Below are 23,637 nucleotides of genomic sequence, written 5' to 3' on the forward strand. Positions count from 1 at the left end.
TAATTTCTTATTTTAAGCATTTAACATGGTTATTTCTAGATTTAATAACATTAATTTAAGAAATCTTGGCAAGTGAAATTATCTGTCCATGCAGCAAGATCATTTCCCTCAGATTTAGTGTTTTTATCTTGTTTTTAGACACACCTTTTTGCAGTGCAGCTGAGGCTATCCCAACTATGGTGTGTGTGTGTGTGTGTGTGTGTGTGTGTGTGTGTGTGCCAGGCTGAAGGGGTGTGTGAGGAGGAGGAGGGAAGTGTTTGCCTTTGGAAAGACAAACTGTGTGTGTGCGTTTCTGTGGTTGAGGTTGTGATTTTTCTCTTTGAGTGAAATTGAATGAGACAGGAAATAAAAAAGAAAATACGACATGCAATCATACAAAAAAATCATGTAAACAGATGAAGGAGGGGAAGAAGCTGCAGATATAAAGAAGAAGACACAGAAAAGGGATGGGAGTTAAAAAAGAAATGACATCCAATCAGACAGGATGTGTGTGTTTCTGTGTGTGTGTGTGTGTGTGTGTGTGTGTGTGTGTGTGTGTGTGTGTGTGTGTGAGGTGTCGACATATAAACTCCACATGTGACATGAACACACACATTCATGCGCCAACTGGAAACTGTTTCCTGCTGAGAGAGGAAGTGTGATCGAGTGTCCTGATCACTCCGTCTCTCTCTCTCACACACACACACACACACACACACACACACACTAACTGTGTGTGAGAAGTGTCTTAATGAAAAACATGGAGCTTCAACCTTCCTTCCCACTGACTTCCTTTTCATTGACTCTGTCTCTCTCTACTTGGATTGGTTATGATGACGTACAGGGTCACCTCAGTGGATGCATGATGTTGAATTATTTCAAAATACTTACCAAATATAATATTCAAGCAGGTGCATATTTGTAGCGCTGTCATGTGTCACAAAGCCTCTTAAACCTCTTAAGTCCAGGAGATTTTGGTTCAAATTTGTCAACTTCCTATGCATTAATTTCTGTCTCTGTTCAGCATCTTCCAGTCTGTCCTGACATCACATGCATGGCTCCTTTTTCTTCACACAAACTTGGCTATCAGTCGGATTTTTCATTTTATTTTAATTAACAAAGTACAAAGCTGCCAGGAACCCAAAATACAAACAAAAGACACAGGTTGCTATGGAAATGTACCATTTAAAAAAAAACATTTATACACACAAAAACAGTGGAAAAAATAATAAATAATAAAACTACAAAACAGTCTATTTGCACGTAAATTGAAAATAGTGATAGTTTTCATTGTAGAAAGAAAATTCACATTTTAAAAATGGTCTAGAAACATAAATGGCACACTGTTAAAGCTCCTATGATGCACTTTCAACTGGCTTTCTCAGCTTGTCTACATATTATATATAAATAAAGTTATTACTGTAAATAAAACATGTGTATTTTCAATAAATAGATGGACTCCAGAGGGTTAAGGAAAGAAGGATACACAAAGTCTAAGCAATAAAAACCCAAAGACCTGATAATTATAGTAAAAATGTGTTCTAATAAGTGACTCTTTATATAATAATCATGTTTATTTTGTTGCAAAGTATAGCAATGAAACTATGATCTTTTTTTGTACAAATTTGATGTTTGCCTGTAGTTTATGTATATAAATCCATCTTAATAAAGAGTTAATGTTTAAATGTTGGCAATACTTTTATACATCAATAGAACTGAAAAAAAAGAAGAAGAAATCACTCTGTGTTGAGTGCCAGTCAGGCAACAATATTTAGAATGCCATGAAATATAATAATTCCCATCAGCGAGCCAAAGGCACGGCCTTTGAGCATGAACTTTTGTTCCCCCAGCTGTTGTTCGGTGCGATTACTCATCGAGGGATTATTTCATGTGTCTCTCTGAAAAGATGAAACATGATCCTGTGATCATATTCTCGCATTAACATAGAAACTGTACAAACTGACAATTTTGTGACCTAAATTATCAAGCAATCAGGTCTTATTTACATGACTCTCCTCATAAAAATAAGTCTACACAACCGCCCACCCCATCTATACACAAAGCAATAAATGACTTTGAAATTAATAAAGCTCTCAAAATCATAATAGCACTCCATAAACAATAAAAGCAACAATAAAAACAACGAGAGCTGAGCAAACGGCATCATAAATCTCATCAGCTTACAGAGAGGAAACAGCAACATGCAACAAGTGAAACAGACACATAAATAAATAGACAGCTAAATTAAATAAGTCATTATTTCAAAATAAAATAAATGAATAAATTAGGAATAAATAAATAAAAAGATCAATTGTTAAAATTCAACAGGACCAGCCCCCATGAGGCTAGTTACATCATGTTTCAGCTGTTTACAAACAAACTTACATACTGGAAAAAAAAAAAAAATTGACCCTGTAATTATTATTTCAATCATCTATATAAATTCTACAAAGAAATACGAATTCAGTGCTTTTACTTTAAAATAACAGTTTTTCATGTAGTGCATTACTTAGTGATTGTTTGTTATTATGTGTCATCAGTTTTTTTTTATGTAAATTGAATCATTCATTCCAAGTAATATTCACTAAACCAGTTCATTGACTTAATTAGTTGATATTTCAAAGTAAAATGTAATTGAGGTACATCAGTGAATCTGCAATTTACTTGTGTATTTTCATTTAAAAAAGTGGTTCTATTAAATAAATATGACTTAAAAACAGCCTGAGTAAAGATTACAAACAATTTCTGTGTGGAAAAACTTGCCTAGCTTTTTTTTTTGTAAATGTCACTCCAATTTTTTTCAGTGCAGCAGAAACTTTTGATAAATGATTTCACAAAGTCTGTGTTTGCTCAGAAACTTAGTTTAATGCCACTAGTTATCATGCAGCTCATTCTGCTGCTGATTGTACTGCTAAATGTGAGCGCCAATACCAGCCGTGTAATGGAGGACAATTAGTGCGGTCATTGATTATGATCCCAATCTCTTTAAGTGATTATCATCATTCTCTCTTCATGATTGCTCCCTATTGATTAGTCAGGTCTGGCATTGTTTCCACTTATCGACTGTTCAGGCCTGCTAGACAATGCATTCAACCACACACACACACATAAAACGCTGTGGCTTTTTAACAAAACTATTATGTGTTGACAGCATTGAAAACAATAAAAAAGTGGTTAAAAAATCAAAGATGGAACATCTGCTGCACAGTGGGAAAACTCGGTTTATATATATACTTTTTTTAAATGTCCCCAGGAGTTTCTGTTTTTCCTCATTGTCTTGCTGCTGTTGCACAAGTGTTGCATTTGTTTTCCCCGCTGCAATTTCTCATTCTCTGTGATAAGCAGAAATTTGTGGGTGGGGGAGAGGAAGGAGTGCTACGCCTTTATAGTTGTGAATAATTATAGTTATCAGACTGTGTGTGTACACACACACACACACACAGTCCTCAGAGATGGAGTTTTTTTGCAGAGTACACATTTCTAAGGTGCAGCTATGAGGAGAGTTTTATGCATAATTAATTAATAAAGGGTATACACACACACACACACACACACACACACACACACACAATCCTCCAGCCCACACACACTCTGCAGAGTTGAACTCAAACTGGCTTTTTAAGGCTCGTGCAGAAAACACTGTTAAATTGTGTTTGCACATATGGTGACTGGGTCATTTCTGTTTGTGAAGTCAAGGTAGAGCTGCACAATTAATCAAATTTTAATCGTGATCACGATTTTGGCCGCCACGATTAAATCAACCTGATCGTCGGCGATATTTCCATTTTCAAATGCGGCTCTCCTGCATATCTAATCAAGCACTTTCTAAACCAGTAGTCCACCAACCACCAGGGGGCGGGGCCCTTTTTCTCACCTGAAAAAAGCCCGGTTACTGATTGGATAGAACGCTAATAAGGATGTGACGAAGTAATCGACGCCACAACAACACGCGACATTTGTAAACTGTGAACTTGGCAAATTTGTTGCTATATTTAGCGACTTTTCAGACCCCCTTAGCGACTATTTTTCAAAAAAGCGACTGGCGACAAATCCAGCGACTTTTTCTGGTGTTATTGGAGACTTTTGGAGACTCGTTCTTACTCTTCTTAACAACTTGTTAACAAGAGTAAGAACTAGTCGAAGCCTCACAGTCCTCCTGCAGCAGTCTCTCCCAGCTGCAGAGCCAGAGGGGATGTTAACCCCTTAGCGTCCAGTCTGCAAATTGCTAACAGGCTAACAGTTAGCTCTGTAGCAGTACAGTGTGTATGTGCTGCTGCTGCAGGAGGTGTTCACTTAGTGATCTGTTTGTTTACAATAAGCACTGGACACTAAAAACTGTTCCTGGTGTTTGTTTAAAAGTAGTGCAATAAAAGTACAGATGTTTTCCCTAACATGATGGATAATCTTGATTACAATATTGATCAAACTAATCGTGATTATCATTTTGGCCATAATCGTGCAGCCCTAAGTCAAGGTCTTGTTTTGAAGTACATTTTTTACCCTAAAAAATGTTCTAAATTGTCTTCTTGTCGGGCTAGGAAGATAAACGTATGAGTACATGTGAATATTCCAGCTGAAGGAAACTGTAGCATCTCTTCTTTAGTGGCTCCATCACTGCTGGTATAGTCCACATTCCACATTGTTAGATATTGTTGAGTCTCTGTGGAGGTCAGTAAAGTTTTTCCGCAACAAACTCAGTTTCTAGTTGCCAAGCAACAAGTGAAGAGTCCAGGAAGTTACTACTCAGAGCCAGAAAACACTGCAGCACATAATAACCCCTGTAAAATGGCGAAATGTTGTTTTTACCCTTGAGCTTTTTCATACAGACCAAACAAGGTTTTAAGTGTTTATGAGTGAACTGTAGAGCTGCTGGTTGGTGGATTATTATTATTCCTTTCTAGTGCAAAGCTAACCAAACCAGCTGCTACAGTGACTTTACAACCCAGATTATTACAAACAAGTTGGGATCTAAAACATAAATAAAACAGATTGTGATCAATTGTTCTTTTTAATTGAAAACTGTATTAAGAGGATATGTTTAACTGATATACTTCTGATTTTGTAAATATACACATTAGTACACTGCAAAAAAAGGTGTGTCTAAAAACAAGATAAAAACACTAAATCTGAGGAAAATGATCTTGCTGCATGGACAGATAATTTCCCTTGACAAGATTTCAGAAATTAAGATTATTAAATCTAGAAATCAGCATGTTGAACACTTAAAATAAGAAATTAACTCTTCAAACAAGATTAATTATCTAACACTTCTAAATCTAAAGTTTTTTTTATCTTGGTAAGACACAAATAATTGTCAGGTCACTCTGCTCGGGCCAGTTCATCGCTGCTGGCAGCTTTAATTTATCTAGATTTTACAGTGAAAAACTGCTAAACTATGACAGTAAAAGACCGTAAAATCATAAATGGGTTAATTCAGTTTCAGTAACAATGAAACACCGTAAATGCATATATCAGCCAAAACAGTATTTTTTTACAGTTCTTAAAAAAACAACATTACTGTGTGTGTAGTATTTTCTTGTCAATTATATGGCTAAACAGTGTTTCTTTTGATGGAAAAATGTTTTATTGATACGGTATAATGGAATAAAATGGCAATTTTAAATGTGAAATCAACAGTGCTAATATCTTTTTACCGTAATATTAGAAAAAGTTGCACCATATTTATTACGGTAAAGTTCTGGCAACCACAGCTGCTGTTTTTTTTTTACTGTAAAAACAACAGGTTTTTTTTGACAGTGTATGTTTTATTAGAAAATATTTTAAAAGACGTTTTTTTCCACGGAATATTCCAGTGAAGAAGAGTTGAACAAATGTAAAAACCCCAGCCTCAACATGTGTGATTCTGTTTCTTGGTCCAGTCTGTATCTTGTTATGATGAGTGTGTGAGCCTGAGGCTGACTGACAGTTGAGTAATGCTGTTTTAGAGGCGAGCAGCCGCCGGGAGACAAGCAAGCTAATAGCTGCTGATATTTAGACACTCATAATAGAGGGTGAATCCCCCTGTTGCTCTTTAGGCTATTTATACCATGTCGGAGAGGCGACTAAATGGATTTGTGCAGCATTTGAGGACACACAGACACACACACATGTTCACACACACACACACACAGAAAGAAACCCCCTCACCAAAATAACCTCTTTAACAAACCCTGCTGGACACACAGACGTCCTGACCTTTCCAAGAAACTGCCGAGCATCGATCAAACCAAACAAAAAGAACGAAAAACTATATTTTAGGTGCTCTATTATCAGTAACGTGGAATGGTGAAATATAAGGTAAACAAACACAAGGCTGATTATAAACATATTTAACTACACATCTGAATTAAAAAAAAAATATATATATATATACATATATATATATATATATATATATATATATATATATATATATAGACGTCCGTTTCCTGCTTCAGCGACATGTTACAATACAATCTTTTGTTGACCCAAACACTCTAACCCCTGTATCACTTAGTAAGGAAAAAAATATGAATAATCAAAGAACGTAACATTTTAAAATGTTCCCATTAGTATGTTTGTGTTTGTATTTGTATTCTAGTAGGTACAGCAGGTTATCTGCCTGTACCTATAATGCTCTATATTTACGTGTATTGCTGCTGGCACCCTAGTAATTACGAATAACACCAGTGACGTTATGGGAAGTAAGGGAATGTAGTTAAAAGTACTAAAAGTTGCTGTTAGAGTGCATGGGTTAAAAAACCAGAGGGCTGTTCCCACTACAGCCCAATACCCAGAATGAGGCGGGTCTCACTTGCTTTTTTTGTCCCTGTAGAAGAGCGGGGCCGTATTTCTCCCCTGAAAAAAGCCTGGTTGCTGATTGGATAGAACGCTCAGCAGGATGTGACGTAGTACTCAACGGCACACCAACACGCACCATTTGTAGAAGCCGGCGAAGCAGTGTTGCCAACTTAGCGACTTTGTTGCTATATTTAGCGACTTTTCAGACCCCCTTACCGACTATTATTTAAAAAAAGCGACGGGATACAAATCCAGCAACTTTTTCTGGTGTTATTGGAGACTTTTGGAGACTCGTTCTTACTCTTCTTAACAAGCTGCGGGGGCCGGCGGCTCGTTAAGAAGAGTAAGAACGAGTCGAATTGCGTCCCGGTGGCTCACACTGGTGGAGCACGTGCCATTGGGGCTGAGTCCTTCCTGTGGCGGACCCGGCCTGGGGTCCCTTTGCCGCATGTCCTCTCCTCTGTCTCCCCCTTTCTATCTCTATCACTTGTATCACTTTCAATAAAAGCAAAAATGCCACAAAAATAATCTTAAAAAAAAAAAAAAAGAACGAGTCGAATTGCCACAGTCCTCCTGCAGCAGTCTCTCCCAGCTGCAGAGCCAGAGGGGATGTTAACACCTTAGCGTCCTTTCTGCAAATTGCTAACAGGCTAACAGTTAGCTCTGTAGCAGTACAGTGTGTATGTGCTGCTGCTGCAGGAGGTGTTCACTTAGCGATCTCTGTTTGTTTACAACAAGCACCAGACACACAGGTTAATTCACAATCACGATGTTTATGATCAGCGGAGACGCTGTGCATAATTAGCCATGCTGCTTTGTTTATGATCAGCTGCTGACGTTGTGCACAGTTAGTGACGGCGGCCACAGTTGCGTCTCCCGTTTTTAATCCGTCGCGACGATCTAAAACCATACGTCACCTCCAGAGTCTCTAAATCCCTTTTGAGAGGGCATGGCCTGAGACTTTCCCGGTGGCCACTCTTCCCCCTAAAGGAAACACGGCTATTACTAATAACACACCCTTACACACACACACACACACAGACTAACACACCCACATTTAAGGTCAGTGAACTGTTGGTAAACTGAGACAAGTCGGTAACCCCTTACAGAGTTTTAAAAGCATGGCTGTCATTGTGGAAACACACAAACACAAGCTCATTTTCATCTGATGACTGGACCTCTCAAACACACACACACACACACACACGTTGACAAACACCATCATACACATGTGCGTCCTTGAAAGACGGATCAGCGTCCAGTGCAGTGCAGCCGTTCATTGTCTGCTATTTTAGGTTGTGGATAAAAACGTCTTCTTCGTCTTGTCAAGAGTGCGGCTGTTGTAGCATGTGCCTCGCTGGTTTAACCCCTCGGGGACCGGCCGAGACAGGAGAAGAGGGTAAGAAAGAGATGGAAGACATGTCTGAAGGACTTTGTAATGTAAAGAAGAAGAAGAAAGTTGGAACAAGAGACTGGGTGTGTGGAAGAAGATGACATAGAGATAGATAGAGCGAGAGAGGACAAAGTGAGCCAGAAACAAAAGTCTGGCCGGCTGAGTGGGTGACTGATAGCTGGAAGCAGATCTGAACTCTTGTTAGCCGACAGCTGCAGAGGGACAGAGAGCGGCGCTGGAAGAAGCAGCTGCTGAGAGAAAAACAGAGCAGCGACGACACCGACTGACGACACGCCGCGCTTCAAGGCCGCATACCAGGACGACACACCAACGAAGAAGAAGATTTATGAGCTTTGACCAACTCTAATGAGCTCCGGCATGACATATGGATGAAGAATTTATGGAAGGATTTTATTATTTTTACTATCTGTGTTTGCTTTTGTTACCTCACCAAGTGCTCTTTTGTAAAACATCATCGCTCCACTGTGTTCACACTGCAGCACGCTCTAATGTTACACTTCAAATTAGATATTCAGAGTTTGGAAAGGGTGATAAGTGCTCTCACTAAATGGACTGAGACCATTAGATTGATGCACAAAATGTTAACAAAGGACTTTGAGTACATCAAACCGAGTTAGGGACTGTTTTCTCTGTTAAATAGGAAAAGTTTTTAATGGGACTCTGGGTACAGTTCTGAATAATAAACTTAAGTTTCCCATAGCCTGATGCTGTTAATTTTAATTTTAGGTAGTTAGTTTGATTGCTTATATTGTTTATTTTTATTGTCATATAGTGATAGATATTAAAGCATATTAGTATTCACTGAAAAGACAAATTAAAAATATTTTTTAATTATTAATTTCAGGCCAGCTCAAGGAAGGTGTACTTAAAGTCTCTTTATTCAAGAAAGCAGCAGGAGTAATCCTCACAGAGTGAAAAACAAAGAGGCTACAAAACTCCTGAAGCTGAGGTAGGATAATAATAAAGAAAAGTTGCTCCAAAGGAGAAAGCATTGGAAGCCTATCTACACTAATAAACTAAACGAATAAATCCTAATCTAAGAAACGGGGAATACTAAACCAAAACTAACAATAAAAACTCCAACAAACAAAAGGCGCCCCAAAAGGGAGGAACCAAACCTAATAGGAAATAATAAGGAATCTACAAAAACACTATGATAACCTAGAAAAGGGCTAAAGGGGAGAAATAAAAATTAACACAAAATCTCTCCAACTGGAGGAAAAACAAAACGACTAACAAGAAAAACTATGAAACTAAATACTAGCGCTACGCTATTAAATTACAAAGAAAAATCACTCTTGCGAGGAAACTCAAAATGGCGAGACAAGACAAGCTGTGGCTGTGGCATGAACGAGAGTACAGGCTAGTATGGTGACGGGGTCAAACACACAGGACCAAGACAAGGGAAAACACAGACTATTGGAACACATGGAGGGAAGGGAGCACCAGGTGAACACACGGGGAAGGGCAAGTGACCTGAAACGAGAGGAGAGTTACTATTTCAAAATAAAACAAGAAATAACGAGACCAGAACACAAAATAAGACAGTATTTTGCAGTGTTGTTTTTTGGCTGTTTCCCTTTACTAACAAGTAACAAAGCCTATCTGCAGTCATGTTGTAAAATTTCAATATTCAACGGACGGACAAGTTGGGGATGAGAAAAGAACCGAAGTTCTGACCTTGATGATGTCACAGACTGTTTCCATGTTCTGTTCACCTGCTGTTGTTTTACTGCAGATTGAGTCTTTGCAGAGCAGCAGCACACAAACACCAGCGATCGTTACATAAAAGCCAAAGCCCTCATGAGACCTCCCTCACTTATTTTTATGTGTAATGTAGTGAAGCATCACCTACTTACTGCATCAATATTGTATTCATATTGGCAGTAAAACATGCCCTCTCCTCTGTTATTGTTGCATTATGTTGTTTGGAAGTGAGCTGCAGAACCGGAGCCGCGTCCCCTGTGAGATCGGCTGTAAATGGCCTGTGGTTTTGTTGTGGTTATCACTCTGGGGCTATTTCTGGCCCGGCCTGGCCTTTATTCTCACTGAAAACTGCAACAGTACTGTGACGCTGTTTCTACTGTACATGCACATAGAGAAAGGAGCTTTAGTCGACTCTAGCCTGCTTGTTTTCCTGGCCTCTCCCTGCAGCCACTTCCTGCTGGAGAGAGCCTCCATTTCCTGTGAACTTTCACCTCCAGCATCAACACCTGTTTCCTACTTCCTGTTATTGCCTCCCTGCACAGGAAATTCACCATAAATGTCAGGAAAACGTAGAGTCTGGCTCACTTTGTGTCAGATGATGAAGAGGTGGGAGTGTAAGACTCTGAGCTGCTGGCCAGAGAGAAATAATTCAGCTTCAGCCAAAAACTGGAACACACCAACAGTGAGGAGAAGTTCTGTGTTGTTGTTGACCAAAGAATGAATCAAGGAAAATATCAACTCCTTGGAGTGTCTGTTAGTCCAACCAAACGCTGAACAAGACATTTTTAATGAACAAAATGTTTAATATAAACTGTCATTAAGTGAAAATACAGTGAAAGAGTCAAAGTTATGAGACCAAACCGCTAAACGTCCTTTTTTTATATCTATATAATGTTATATTTACTTTATTTACACATTGCCGTGAATACGCATTGTTCTGCTTCTCTCCTGATGACGGCTCGCCTTGTTAGTTACCTGTCAATCAAAGGCCGCCCCGCCCCAAATCATATGATTCTTTATCTTCTATTTTCTTCTAAATGGGGCCATTATTTGAATTTAATAAAGATTTTTTACTAGTGATTGAGACCATAGTGTTGTCCTAAAAAAAAATTCTGAGGTAATAAATCAAGTGAGAAGTTTTCAAATTTTACATTGAGATGAATGGACAGAATTTTTTGCAGCCAAACTTAGCGCCCCCTGCTGGGATTTTCGGTAGAATGCAGCTTAAGGCACTTCCTGGTTTGCCTCCCTGCTCAGACCCAGAGGTTGCCACCTGAGCAAAACATGTCTCTGAATTTTTTTTTAACTACCAAAGCATACAAGACACGTGCGCTGACAATACGTCTGTTCTGCTTCATTGTATTCTGTTGCCTTGTGATCAGGGTTTTACACACCTGAGCAGTCTTTTACACTATTCTGCTTTCTTACATTCTTACATAACATTTTATCTTCCTGTCAGACTGTGATTTGCAGCCTCTGCCTCACCGCTGAATCAGCAGAATAATACACACTCTCTCTCTCTCTCTCTCTCTCTCTCTCTCTCTCTCTCTCTCTCTCTCTCTCTCTCTCTCTCTCTCTCTTATCTGCTCTAACAGTCAGGATGGAGCGTCTGCATTATATTAACTCTGCTGTAATTCATATTTTACTGCACTGGTTTAACACACATGAACACCACAGGCTGAAAAAAATCAAGTTCAAATGTGTTTTTTTAGCTTTCTCACTCACTTCCTGTTATTCTTTTGTTGTGTCTTTATTTAAGACTTAACAATGTGTTTGTTTGGGAGGAGAGGAGAGGAGAGGAGAGGAGAGGAAAGGAAAGGAAAGGAAAGGAAAGGAAAGGCAAGGAAAGGAAAGGAAATGAAATGAGCGGAGAGGAGAGGACAGGAGAGGAGAGGAGAGGAGAGGAAAGGAGAAGAGGAGAGGAGAAAACTCAGCTGTCATTATAAAAGCTTGTTCCATGGCGCCTCTAAAGTTACAATACATGATGTTTACTTCTCATTCAAACAAATGGAAATATTCAAGTTGTATCAAGCATCAATAAAAAGTCTGCACTCATCCTCAAAATCAAGCAGGACATGTTTGGGATCTCTGGAAACTTTGGGTCTTGTGGCTTTGGACGAGCCTTGGCTGCACACCATGCATGTAACGATGGAGCCAGCGGAGGTCTAGCCCGTTAACGGAAACGTTTAACAGTTCCCAAAAAAGTGATTCATGGTGTGAAGTGGCAACTGGCAGTGCTTCATTAATGCATTCATTTTTTATTTATAATCAGGAGTATTTTTCATGACTCAAGCAGTTGTTTTTTCTCAATTAACTACAAAATATTTTGTTTTTGCATTCGAAACTGTGTTACTTGCATACAGAAAAATAATGTATTCCCGTGTGTGTGTGTTTGTGTACATCTACAAACACATAATGACAAATTTAATGTTCTCCGGAGAGGAAAATCTGTTCAGGAGATCATTCAAACTTCAACAGTACAGGACAGAATCCAGCTCTAACCCTTGCCATGTGTCTCTGTGTACACAGAGTGCATATTCTGTGTCTTCATGTTTTTGTTCTTTGCATACCAGAAACATAAAATGCACCAAAATCCTTGTTTAGAAGTCGTGAAAAGCCCTGAAATCTTTATGTTTAAAGCACTGTATACACTGCAAAAAAACCAACTTGTATTTTTTGCCTAAAATAGTGATTTAAGTTGGTAAAACTTGGAAATATTAATTATTGACATTTAGGGCAATAATGTAAGTTAGCACAACAAAGGAAGCCAGTTGTATGCTCAAAAACAAGTTTGTGAGTTGTTGTTACTTATATCTTTAAGTTGGGGTTCACAACAAGAGACAATTGTTCTGCTAACTTTTATTTCTTTGTTGTGAAATGCGGGAAAGCGGTGAAATTCAGTCATTAGCGAAAGCTTGCGGCTAACTGATGCTAGCGGCTAACTGATGCTAGCGGCGCTGCTTGTTACAGCTACAAGAGTATCCATTAGCATATCAATGCTAACTCAAAGTTGTGGTCGCAACATTAGCTGACATTTCATAGCGGCATTACAATCGTGCAAATTCAGCACATTGCAGAAGTTAGCAGAAGTAAGGACTAAAAGTTATTACAATGTTAAATTCTAAGTTAAAAAATCTGAATTCAGAGTTGAGCAAACTCAAAAACAAAACTTAAAATATTTAGTTTAATTGTCCAACTTAAAATTTTATCGAAGTTTGCTGCCTTGAAATTTTGAGTTCACACAATTTTTCTTTTTTTGCAGTGTATATATAATGTATATATTCATGGTGGTGTGTGTAAACATGAATGTTCTTGTCCAAGTTAACACTATGTGTGTTCAGTCATTGTACCCCGGCTCTTCTGTCCTCCAGTTATTTTTAACATGCAGGGGGGTTTCTGTGCTCACGTACAGGCCAAAGAATGAAATGAGAAAGACAGTGAGGGAGATGGAAAAAGAGGGATGACATGATGATGAGGGATAGAGAAGAGAGAGCGAGCGAGCGAGCGAGGTAGAGTATGACGGGGAGAGAGAGAGAGAGGCGACTAAGCCTGTGGATCAGGAGGAGACAGATTAAGCTAAAGTCCCCTGCTTAAGACTTCAAAGTTCAAACTCCTGCAGCCTCAACAGTTGTCCGCTGTCCTCCACTCCCTGTGTGAGTCTGTGTGTGTCTGTGTTTGTGTGTAGGTGTGGTACATCTCAGATAACAAGTGTGTATTGTTTTGTGTTGATGTTGATCTCTCTGTGTGGGATTGTATGTACCTTTTTCACACACATTCGTGTGAAATTGTGATGTAATTGTGATTGCATTTGTGCATTTTTGCCCATGTGTTTGTGTTTCCGTGTGTGTTGTCCTGCACTCACACAACACTGACAGACGGCCTGGTGACCTGGATGGAACGTGACACAATGTTTAGATGAAAAGTCTCTTCGTCATGACAGCTCTGACATAAAGGCTGTTTCCACTACCGCCCAATATCCGGAATGAGGCGGGTCTCACTCGCCGAAACGCCCCTAATTTGAACATGAGTACTTCAATAGGACTTTTAACAGGACTTTTTTTGTCCCTGTAGAAGAGCAGGGCCGTTTTTCTCCCCTGAAAAAAGCCTGGTTGCTGATTGGATAGAACACTAAGCAGGATGTGACGTAGTACTCGACGCCACAACAACACGCGCCATTTGTAAAAGCTGCGAAGCAGTGTTGCCAACTTAGCGACTTTGTTGCTATATTTAGCAACTTTTCAGACCCCCTTAGCGACTATTTTTCCAAAAAAGCGACGGGATACAAATCCAGCGACTTTTTCTGGTGTTATTGGAGACTTTTGGAACGAGTCGAAGCAGCACAGTCCTCCTGCAGCAGTCTCTCCCAGCTGCAGAGCAGGAGGGGATGTTAACCCTTTAGCGTCCAGTCTGCAAATTGCTAACAGGCTAACAGTTAGCTCTGTAGCAGTACAGTGTATATGCGCTGCTGCTGCAGGAGGTGTTCACTTAGCGATCTCTGTTTGTTTACAACAAGCACCAGACACTCTGTGCACAGTTAGCAATGCCGGTTAATTCACGATCACTATGTTTATGATCAGCGGAGACTCTGTGCATAATTAGCCATGCTGCTTTGTTTATGATCAGCTGCTGATGTTGTGCACAGTTAGCGACGACGGCCACAGTTGAGTCTCCCGTGTTTAATAATCTTAAATAAAGAGCACATTAATGTATAAATATACAGTTTAAAGGTTTGCCTCCAGAAACTATGCTTAATGCAATTAAAATGCTCAAAAATATCTATCTGTAAATATTTTTCTCTCTGCCAAGCAAAACTTTCATAAGAAAACAATAATACATCCCTGATTTAATCCCATTAAGTTGCTGTTATTTGGCTCATGATGACCGTATTGTATCTGAAGGTGAATAAGCTTTTAGAGTGTTTACCAATAAAATGCATCATGTCGAGCCAGTGCCATTTGTTATTCAACAAATTAATTTCAATTGCTCTTTAGCACGTAATGTGTTCTCCAGTGAAACATTTCCACATTTTAGTGAATGGAAAAATAAATATCTGTCTGCGCTCAGGAGGTTTTATTGAATTTAACTTTTATTCAGCTTTTTGTGTTTTAATAAAGTTAGAAGACAGACAGAAAGAGCCCAGGCAGCTGAAGCTGTCTGTTAATACATTTGCATGGTTCAACCCTAACAAACCACTGCAACATACTGTGTGTGTGTGTGTGTGTGTGTGTGTGTGTGTGTGTGCATGTGTGTTTAGTGCGTTTCGTCATGGCTGTTAACAGTTTGCTTGTTTCCTCATTTGTTAAATGAGACATTGTTCTCTCAGATTTCCATGCTCCGGTGACCTCAGCACCCTGTTAGCTTATCACTACTACTACTACTACTACACACACACACACACACACACACACACACACACATACAGATACACATGCATACACAATACATGTACACTTTTATAGATGCACAAAATGACTTACAGGCTTTGTTTGATGAAGCAGAACAAGCCTCCACCTCTTCCTCGCTGTCTGGAGGACAACAGGTCGACTTTAGGACAACAGCTGGAGGCTCCATCTTCTCTATGCTTGAGGAAACTTAATTCAGCTTTGTGTGTAGTTAGAATGGTTGCTTTTCAACACTACGACAGTAGAATAGAAAGAATAGAATAGAATAGAATAGAATAGAATAGAATAGAATGCCTTTATTGTCACTATACACATCTACAATGAGATTTGAGAGCTGACTCCAAAAAGCAGTACGACAATAAATATAATATATATAAAATATAAAAATATGCAATATAAACATAAACATACTTAGGCAAGTAAATGTAAAGAAAAATATATACGATATAATGTAAACATATGCAAGAAAGGGAGGTAAGGTGCAAAGTCTTCAATTCAATTTGCCACAAGCAGATATGATGCTATGAAGTGCTCATAAATATATTGCATGCTGAAGGACAAATTATTACACAAATGATTGCACATTGCCAAGTAGAAAGAAATATTGCACAGTAATAAAGTCCATATAAGATATATATAAGTCCAGTAAAGAAATGGGTTGCTTAAAGTAGGCAAGATGGAGGCCTTTTAAAAACCTCAAATAAAAAAAAGGTGTCATTTTAAGAGTAGAGAAGCATTTATTTGCCATGTAGGCAAACAATAACATGAACTGAAGGGAATACGCCTCTAATATTCTACTTATTTACATATTATTATACTCTTAGTATCTTATCTATTGTATGTATATCTTGTATAGTCAAGTATTTATATGCATATATAATGCCGATACAATATATCATATTATATCATATCTTGTGTGTATATATACAGTATATACACACACACATAAAAAACATGAAGCTTACCAACTATTTTCTTCTTCTATCTAGCAATAGTGTCTTAATTATATTATTTTGAGTATAATTTACCTACTGACCATAGCTTTATGTGCTTATTTAATTATTAGTCTAGTTTGAATGATATTTCGAAACCATTTCCTACCACCAAAACGTGCTTGTTTCAAGTATTTCTGTCTCATTTTAATGTTACTACAGTTGGGCTATTCAAGCCACAATTGCTCAAAATAACTATATTTAGATTTATTTCAACATATCATTGGCTTTTCCAGTGCCTAGACATTTTTACTTATTTAAAGAATTCTTACAAAGAAACATTAACTTACTGCACTGGCAGATAATTGTACTTGTTTCGAGCATGTCTTTGCTTAATTCTAGTTATTTATTTCTTATTTTTTGTGATATTTAAAGCTTGACAGCTCAAAATATAAACTATTGGCATTTTGACAGTTTTGGCATTCAAACACCCCCAGCAGTGAAAAACCCTGAACTTGTTCCAAGTTTCTTGTGAATCAAATCATCCCACTCTGCTGTGACATTGATTTGGACTTATCTGCTAAGCCGCCGTGCCTGCTGAAGTCGACACTTCCCATCCTCGCTCCTTCACACTGTTTGCCTGAGTGTATTCATGAACAGGAGATTGTCTTTGACCTTTGACCCCGGCCCAGCAGCTGCAGTAACAGAACGTTCTAGTCAGCAGCTGGATGGAAGCCAAACCCTTCCTCTTCGCTCCCGATTTGGAAAAGTTTCTCCCAACAGATATAAAGCTCTTCAAGGAGAAAAAAAAAAAGCTAAAACAAAAAGGGGAGACACCAAAGATGAAAAAATGGAGGGAAAAAGTGTAAACTTCTCAAAATAAAAGGCATTAAAGCAGAGCAGCTGAGGGAAAAAAACAAACATGAAAGAGCTGTCACTGTCGGAGCGACTGCCAACTGTCACATAATCTTCTTCTCTGTGCAGAAAGGTGCTGGAAGCAGAGGATTGTGGGTAGGTAGGAGGCTGGCTGGCTGGCTGAGTCGGCCATTAGAGCGAGCCGAAACCAACAGCGTCAGCTAAATAAAACCAGACTGAAGATGATGATTTCACAATAAAATAACCTTCAGATTGGATTGTATGTGTGGGAGAGTGTGTGTTTGACCGTGAGAGAAAAGGGTTTAAAACCTTTTTAAATCTTAAAAAGGGCTTTCATGTCTGTTAAAAAAATCTTCACCATGCCATGTTGGTATCAGTTTTTTCAGCGTTACCTCACCTATATGTCCTGATAATTAATTTTTAACTTTGACTTACTTGATCAAAATGTTCAACCCAAAAGAAACAAAAAAAAATGAAATTAATGAAAATGAAATCTGAAAATTATATTTCAAAACACAGAATTTTAAATGTTGCAAATATGAATACATGTTGCACATATTACATATAACAGGTAAAATGAGGATAATCTCTAGTTCTATACTTTTATACTTAATATATTTTACATTATCTTCGGTTTTACTTGACTAAATATAATCCAAAAAAAATCTGGTATGGAGTTTCAAACCAGAACTTTAGAGGCTGATGACAAGACTCAACGTTGCTTAATTTTATTGTCGTCATGTCATGAAGAAGTAGTGTGCAGGTGGTTTCATGGTCACCAAAAGCACCAAATCCAGACTTGTTGACTCCATCCAGACAAGAAAACAAAGCAGCGTGGAGCCCTACTGTAAATTTACCTCTAAAGTTCTGGCTGTAAACTCCATGAGGCCAGTTTCAGTTTGATGATGATATACCAAGTAAAACTGGAGACAAGCTCAAATAGATTTAGTATAAAATGATAGAACTGGATGGAACCCTCTTATATGTTATATTTGCAACCTTTGTTCACATTTGCAACATTTAAAATTCTTTATTGAGCATAATAGTGTTTTGAAAGTTAAAAACAAAAGATTCAAAATCACATTTTATGTTGGACTAAAGGACTAAAAATGACACAAAATGACCAAAAAAGACACAAAATGACAAAAAAAAGACACAAAATGACCAAAAAAGACACAAAATGACAAAAAAAAGACACAAAATGACCAAAAATGACTAAAATGAAGGGCAAAATCAAAAGTATTCAATAACGGCCAAAATAGGCTCAGATCCCAGAGGGTTAAAACCTCTTTAAATCTGCAAAAATGAAATGGGAGGAAGAGAGAAGTGACAATATGGAAAAGGGAAAACGTGAGGACAGAGAGCCAATCAGGCGGAGGAGGAGGAGGAGGAGGAAGAGCGGAGGCAAACGGAGAAGCTCATTAGCAGAGAATCAGTTGATGTAAAGATGGTGGATGTGATCGTTAGGGTAACTGTTTCACTGTTTATCCTCCCACCAACACTGTGTGTGTGTGTGTTTGTGTGTGTGTGTGAGTGTGTGTGTGTGTGTGTGTGTGTGTGAGGGTGCAGAGGATGAAAGGGTTCATGGGTAAAATCTTTTTGTGGCTCCTTCCCTCGTTCTCGCTGCCTGTCACATATTTCTTTTATCCCTCGTCTCCATTTTTACCCCCTCCGCCCCCACAGCTCCTCCCCGCAGAAAACAACCGTCCTGAAAATATTGTCACTCGAACAAAAACACACTGAATCATTTTCAGATGCAAAATTAGATTTTAGCAGCGATGTACGCCGAGGTTTACAGCCTTCACAAGCTCAAACTGATGTCCTGCTGTAATTGCAGAATATATATATACATTTTCAGAAATCTTGTGGGTCCAGGAGTTTGTTTTTAATAACATTTAATAACACATGAATGAATCTCCTGGATTAAAATAAGTGACCAATAAATAACATTTTCAAACTGCAAAAAAGGTGTGTCTAAAAACAAGATAAAAACACTAAATCTGAGGGAAATGATCTTGCTGCATGGACAGATAATTTACCTTGACAAGATTTCTTAAATTAAGATTATTAAATCTTGAAATAAGCATGTTGAATGCTTAAAATAAGAAATTAACTCTTAAAACAAGATAAATTAAAGCTGCAAGAGTGCACTGCAAATTATTTGTTTCTTATCAAGATAAAAAAAAAACCTTTAGATTTAGAAGTGTTTGATAGTTTATCTTGTTTTTAGACACCCCTTTTTTGCAGTGCATCCATTAAAAAAATTAATTAAAATAAAATAAAAAAACAGGATAGTGCAGAGGTAGAGTCTGAGTGCTTTTAGGGTTGGATGATGATATTAAATCGTAATAATATGACCATATTATATTAATGTTTTTCACTCAACTTCTCTCCAATTTAATGTATCACATTAAAGGTTTTGGTTTATTAATGTTTTTTTAACAGTGGAACGCAGAACATTATGTGCAATTGAGTACATTTGCGATACGATGATTGACTTCTAAAAGGTAACCTGATGATGAAGCCGATCGTCGGTGCCGAACAGATAATCGAGTCTCAGCCACAGCGGCGTTCACACTTTGTTAGCACTTTGCTCTCCTCATTAATCTACACAGAGGAGCAGATTGTAGCGGCGTCTCTGATAGCAGCAGGACGCACGCAGACGTGTTGCTGTGTACCTGCCTCACACTAACAACACTGATCAATAGAAACGGACTACAGCCTGCCACTCGCTCTGAGAGAAAAGATGAATGAACAAAAGGGAAATAAACTGCACCTGTTAATCCCACAGAGCGACACAGTGACGCTCCACAAACAAACACTCACAGGGGGGAAAGATAATTCTGCTAATATTACAGTCGAAGCAGAGAGAAGTGAATATTTGACGCTGTCTGCAGGTTTGAAGCATTATCAGCTTCCCCCTGCATGCCCCTTACTAATTTTCTATTTCTATGTAAATTCATCTTCCGCCTCGTGGAAAAGCTGCGATGCAGAGAGCGAGCTGTGGAATGTAGCGTGGCAACAAACCACTGCATCGAGCTGCTGCCGTGCAGATGTAGTTTGGCTTTAAACTGCAGCAAACAGAGGGAGAAGGGAGGAGGGAAGGAGGAGAGGGAGAGACAGGGGAGGTGATTGGAATGGCCTTCACATTTTTCTATTGTAAGCTGAATTGATCCGTCTTTCTTTGGATTCTCTTCGTCCTTTATTTCTTTATTTCTGGCTGTAAGGAAAAACAGAAAACAAAACATTTCGTCCTCTTTTCTCTCCGTTCTGTGAATTGATCACCCCTCCCGCTCTGTCTTTCATTTTATCGGCCTCTTTTCTTTATCAAGGCCAAGTTCTTTTTATCTCTTCAGCCCCCCTCCTCCTGTTCCTGCAGCCCACACTCTCCCTTTCTGCTCTCAGTATGAATATTCGACATTCAGACAGACAGCAGATAGCTGCGCTGGTTTGTTCTGCAGTGTGGGATCAATGCTAAGAGGAGGAACGCGCCACTCGTACACACTCCCACAGTTAGTTGGGAGGCAGCTAATGTGCTGCAGAAGTCGATAACATCTCCTGCAGGTGTCCTTGTTTGTGGAAATGACTTCACAGAGACTATTTCTATCATTTAGTTCGCACTGAAGAGCAAAGTAACAGAAGTTGCAGCAGAAGTTGTTTTTTTTGTTGTCAAATGTTGAGTCTCACACTTTCCTCTGGTCGCTTTCCATTCAGCTAAGTGATGCTTTCAGTGTGCAGCATGGTGCTCGCTGCTGCAGCACAGTGTGATGCGTCACTCGCTGCTTACGTCAACACTGAACCTTCACACAGCAGCTTCATTACATCTTCACATCACACCTTCACAAGCACGTTCTGAAGGAAACTTTTCTCCTAGATTACCTTTGTTTTTCACGTTTCATAAAAATGTTGTAATCAAAGTCTGCGTAGGGTGGAACGGATGGATGGAAGGGTCAAAAAACACACACCAGTTAGTGCACTGCAAAAAAGGTGTGTCTAAAAACAAGATAAAAACACTAAATCTGAGGGAAATGATCTTGCTGCATGGACAGATAATTTCAAATTAAGATTATTAAATCTAGAAATAAGCATGTTGAACGCTTAAAATAAGTAAAATAACTCTTAAAACAAGATTATTATATTATCTAACAATTCTAAATTTAAAGGTTTTTTATCTTGGTAATAAATAAATAATTTGCAGTGCACTATCTTGTTTTAAATTACCAAAAAAAGACACAAAATGACCAAAAAAAAGGCACAAAATGACAAAAAAAAGACACAAAATGTCCAAAAAAAGACACAAAATGATTAAAAAAGACACAAAGTGACTAAAAAAGACACAAAATGACTAAAAGAAGACACAAAATGACCAAAAAAGACACAAAATGACTAAAAAATACACAAAATTACCAAAATTGTTACGCTAAACACACACAAGATCACATTTATGTTGGTTTTTCTTTGTTTCTTTTTGGTTCAAAATATTGATCCAGTAAGTCAGAATAAAAAATCAATTATTATTAGGTCATATAGGTGAGGTTGTGCTGGAAAAAAAATACCAACATGGCATTTAAACATTTTTTAAACGGTGTATACAGGCAGGATGGAAAAGATTCAAAAATGGACAAAACAGCCCAAAACTCCATAGAGTTAAAATAATCAACATATAAGTTAATGATTAAAAAAAAGGGTTCACCTAAATTGCATGCATGGGAGGAAATGCTGCATGAGAATGACTTGAGGTTCACAAGCACTGTACTATTTATGAATTTACTGTATAAAAAAACAAAAAACACCTCATGTCCATTCATTGAGCATTACAACAATATTACGTTAGTTAGTAGAGTTAAATATGATAAACAGTATTCTAAAGAAAATACATCATCTGTACACGCACACATATATCAAATTAAAAATAATACTGCGCCAGTACATGGACATGCAGAATGTGTGTGTACATGTGTGTGTGTGTGTGTGTGTGTGTGTGTGTGTGTCATCGCCTCGCTCCCTCTCACTACCCTTTGAATGCTGGAGCTGTGTTTCCATGGCAACACTGACCCCTGGGAGTCAATGTTATTTTTTTCACACAAGTAGCCTCTTTATAATTCCTCCCTCTCTCTCTCTCTCTCTCTCTCTCTCTCTCTCCTCCCACGCTGTGTACCTCTCTCTACCTCTTCATCACCTGTTCTCTCACCAACTTGCACTCTCTTTTTCTCCTCTTTTCTCTCCGTTATGTAGCGAAGAAATAAAAAATAAAAAAAGCAGCCCTTTATTAGTTATGTAGTGATGTGTTCAGGTGGTTTAGACACTGTGCACTCTATAATGTTGTGTTTCTATCACAGTTTTCTATCTTTTCTCCTTCAAGACATCATTACACTGCTGACACACACACACACACACGAGAGCGTACATCAGTACATCTCTCTGTATTCAGACACCGTTCTGTCTCCCTCTGCGTCTTTTCTTTGCCTCTTTTTGTCTCCCGTCCTTCTCGAGGACACCTCTGAAAAGCATCTCCTGACAAAGTCCTTTTTCAGCGCTGACCTTGCCTTTTAAGTCTACTCTCGAGCTGAACGACGCGCGCACCATTTTACCATGTTCTGCATGACAAAAGAGCGATTTTTCATCACCGATCCCCATCGCATAATTCTTGTTAATTTTCTCGTTGCACGGCATATTCTGGATTCGAGAGGGGTTGTTGTCATGCATGTTTAATTGTAACATCACAGGTGTGACATTGTCTTGTTTTGTCTCTTTCTGATGTGTAAAAAAACACAGAAACAGCTCTCTGTAACACTGACTTGCACATATTTCTGCTCCTTCTTCATGTTCCCTTTGGTGTAGTTGGTAGAGGAACACACTTACTACACTGCAGAAAAGTTGTGTCTAAAAACAAGATAAAAACACTAAATCTGAGGGAAATGATCTTGCTGCATGGACAGATAATTTCACTTGACAAGATTTCTTAAATTAAGATTATTAAATCTAGAAATAAGCATGTTGAACACTTGAAATAAGGAATAAGTTAAATTATCTAACACTTCTAAATCTTAAGTTTTTTTTATCTTGGTAAGAAACAAATTATTGTCAGATCACTCTGCTCGGGCCAGTTCATCGCTGCTTGCAGCTTTAATTTATCTTGTTTTAAATTACCATAAAAAGACACAAAATTACAAAAAAAAGACACAAAACGACCAAAAAAAAAGACACAAAATGACTAAAAAAGACACAAAATGACTAAAAAATACACAAAATGACCAAAATTGTTACCCTAAACGAGACACAAATAAAGTAGAGTCCCACTAGAATAAAAACCAGAGTTGGGTGACAGGATCACACACAATCACAAGATCACATTTATGTTGGTTTTTCTTTGTTTCTTTTTGGTTCTACAGCTTTAATTTATCTTTTCTTATTGAGTATTGAGTTAATTTCTAATTTTAAGCGTTCAACATGCTTATTTCTAGATTTAATTATCTTAATTTAAGAAATCTTGTCAAGCGAAATTATCTGTCCATGCAGCAAGATCATTTCCCTCAGATTTACTGTT

At 38.2% G+C, this 23,637-nt stretch overlaps 1 protein-coding gene across 2 annotated transcripts in view; it reads left to right on the forward strand.

Moving 5' to 3' along the window:
- Positions 1 to 23,637, forward strand: part of LOC131970579 (RNA-binding protein Nova-1-like) — a 109,079-nt gene that overhangs the window by 83,751 nt on the left and 1,691 nt on the right. The gene's annotated exons all lie outside the window — the stretch shown is intronic.

Source organism: Centropristis striata, chromosome 4, assembly GCF_030273125.1.
Source record: "Centropristis striata isolate RG_2023a ecotype Rhode Island chromosome 4, C.striata_1.0, whole genome shotgun sequence".
Classification (NCBI taxonomy): domain Eukaryota; kingdom Metazoa; phylum Chordata; class Actinopteri; order Perciformes; family Serranidae; genus Centropristis; species Centropristis striata.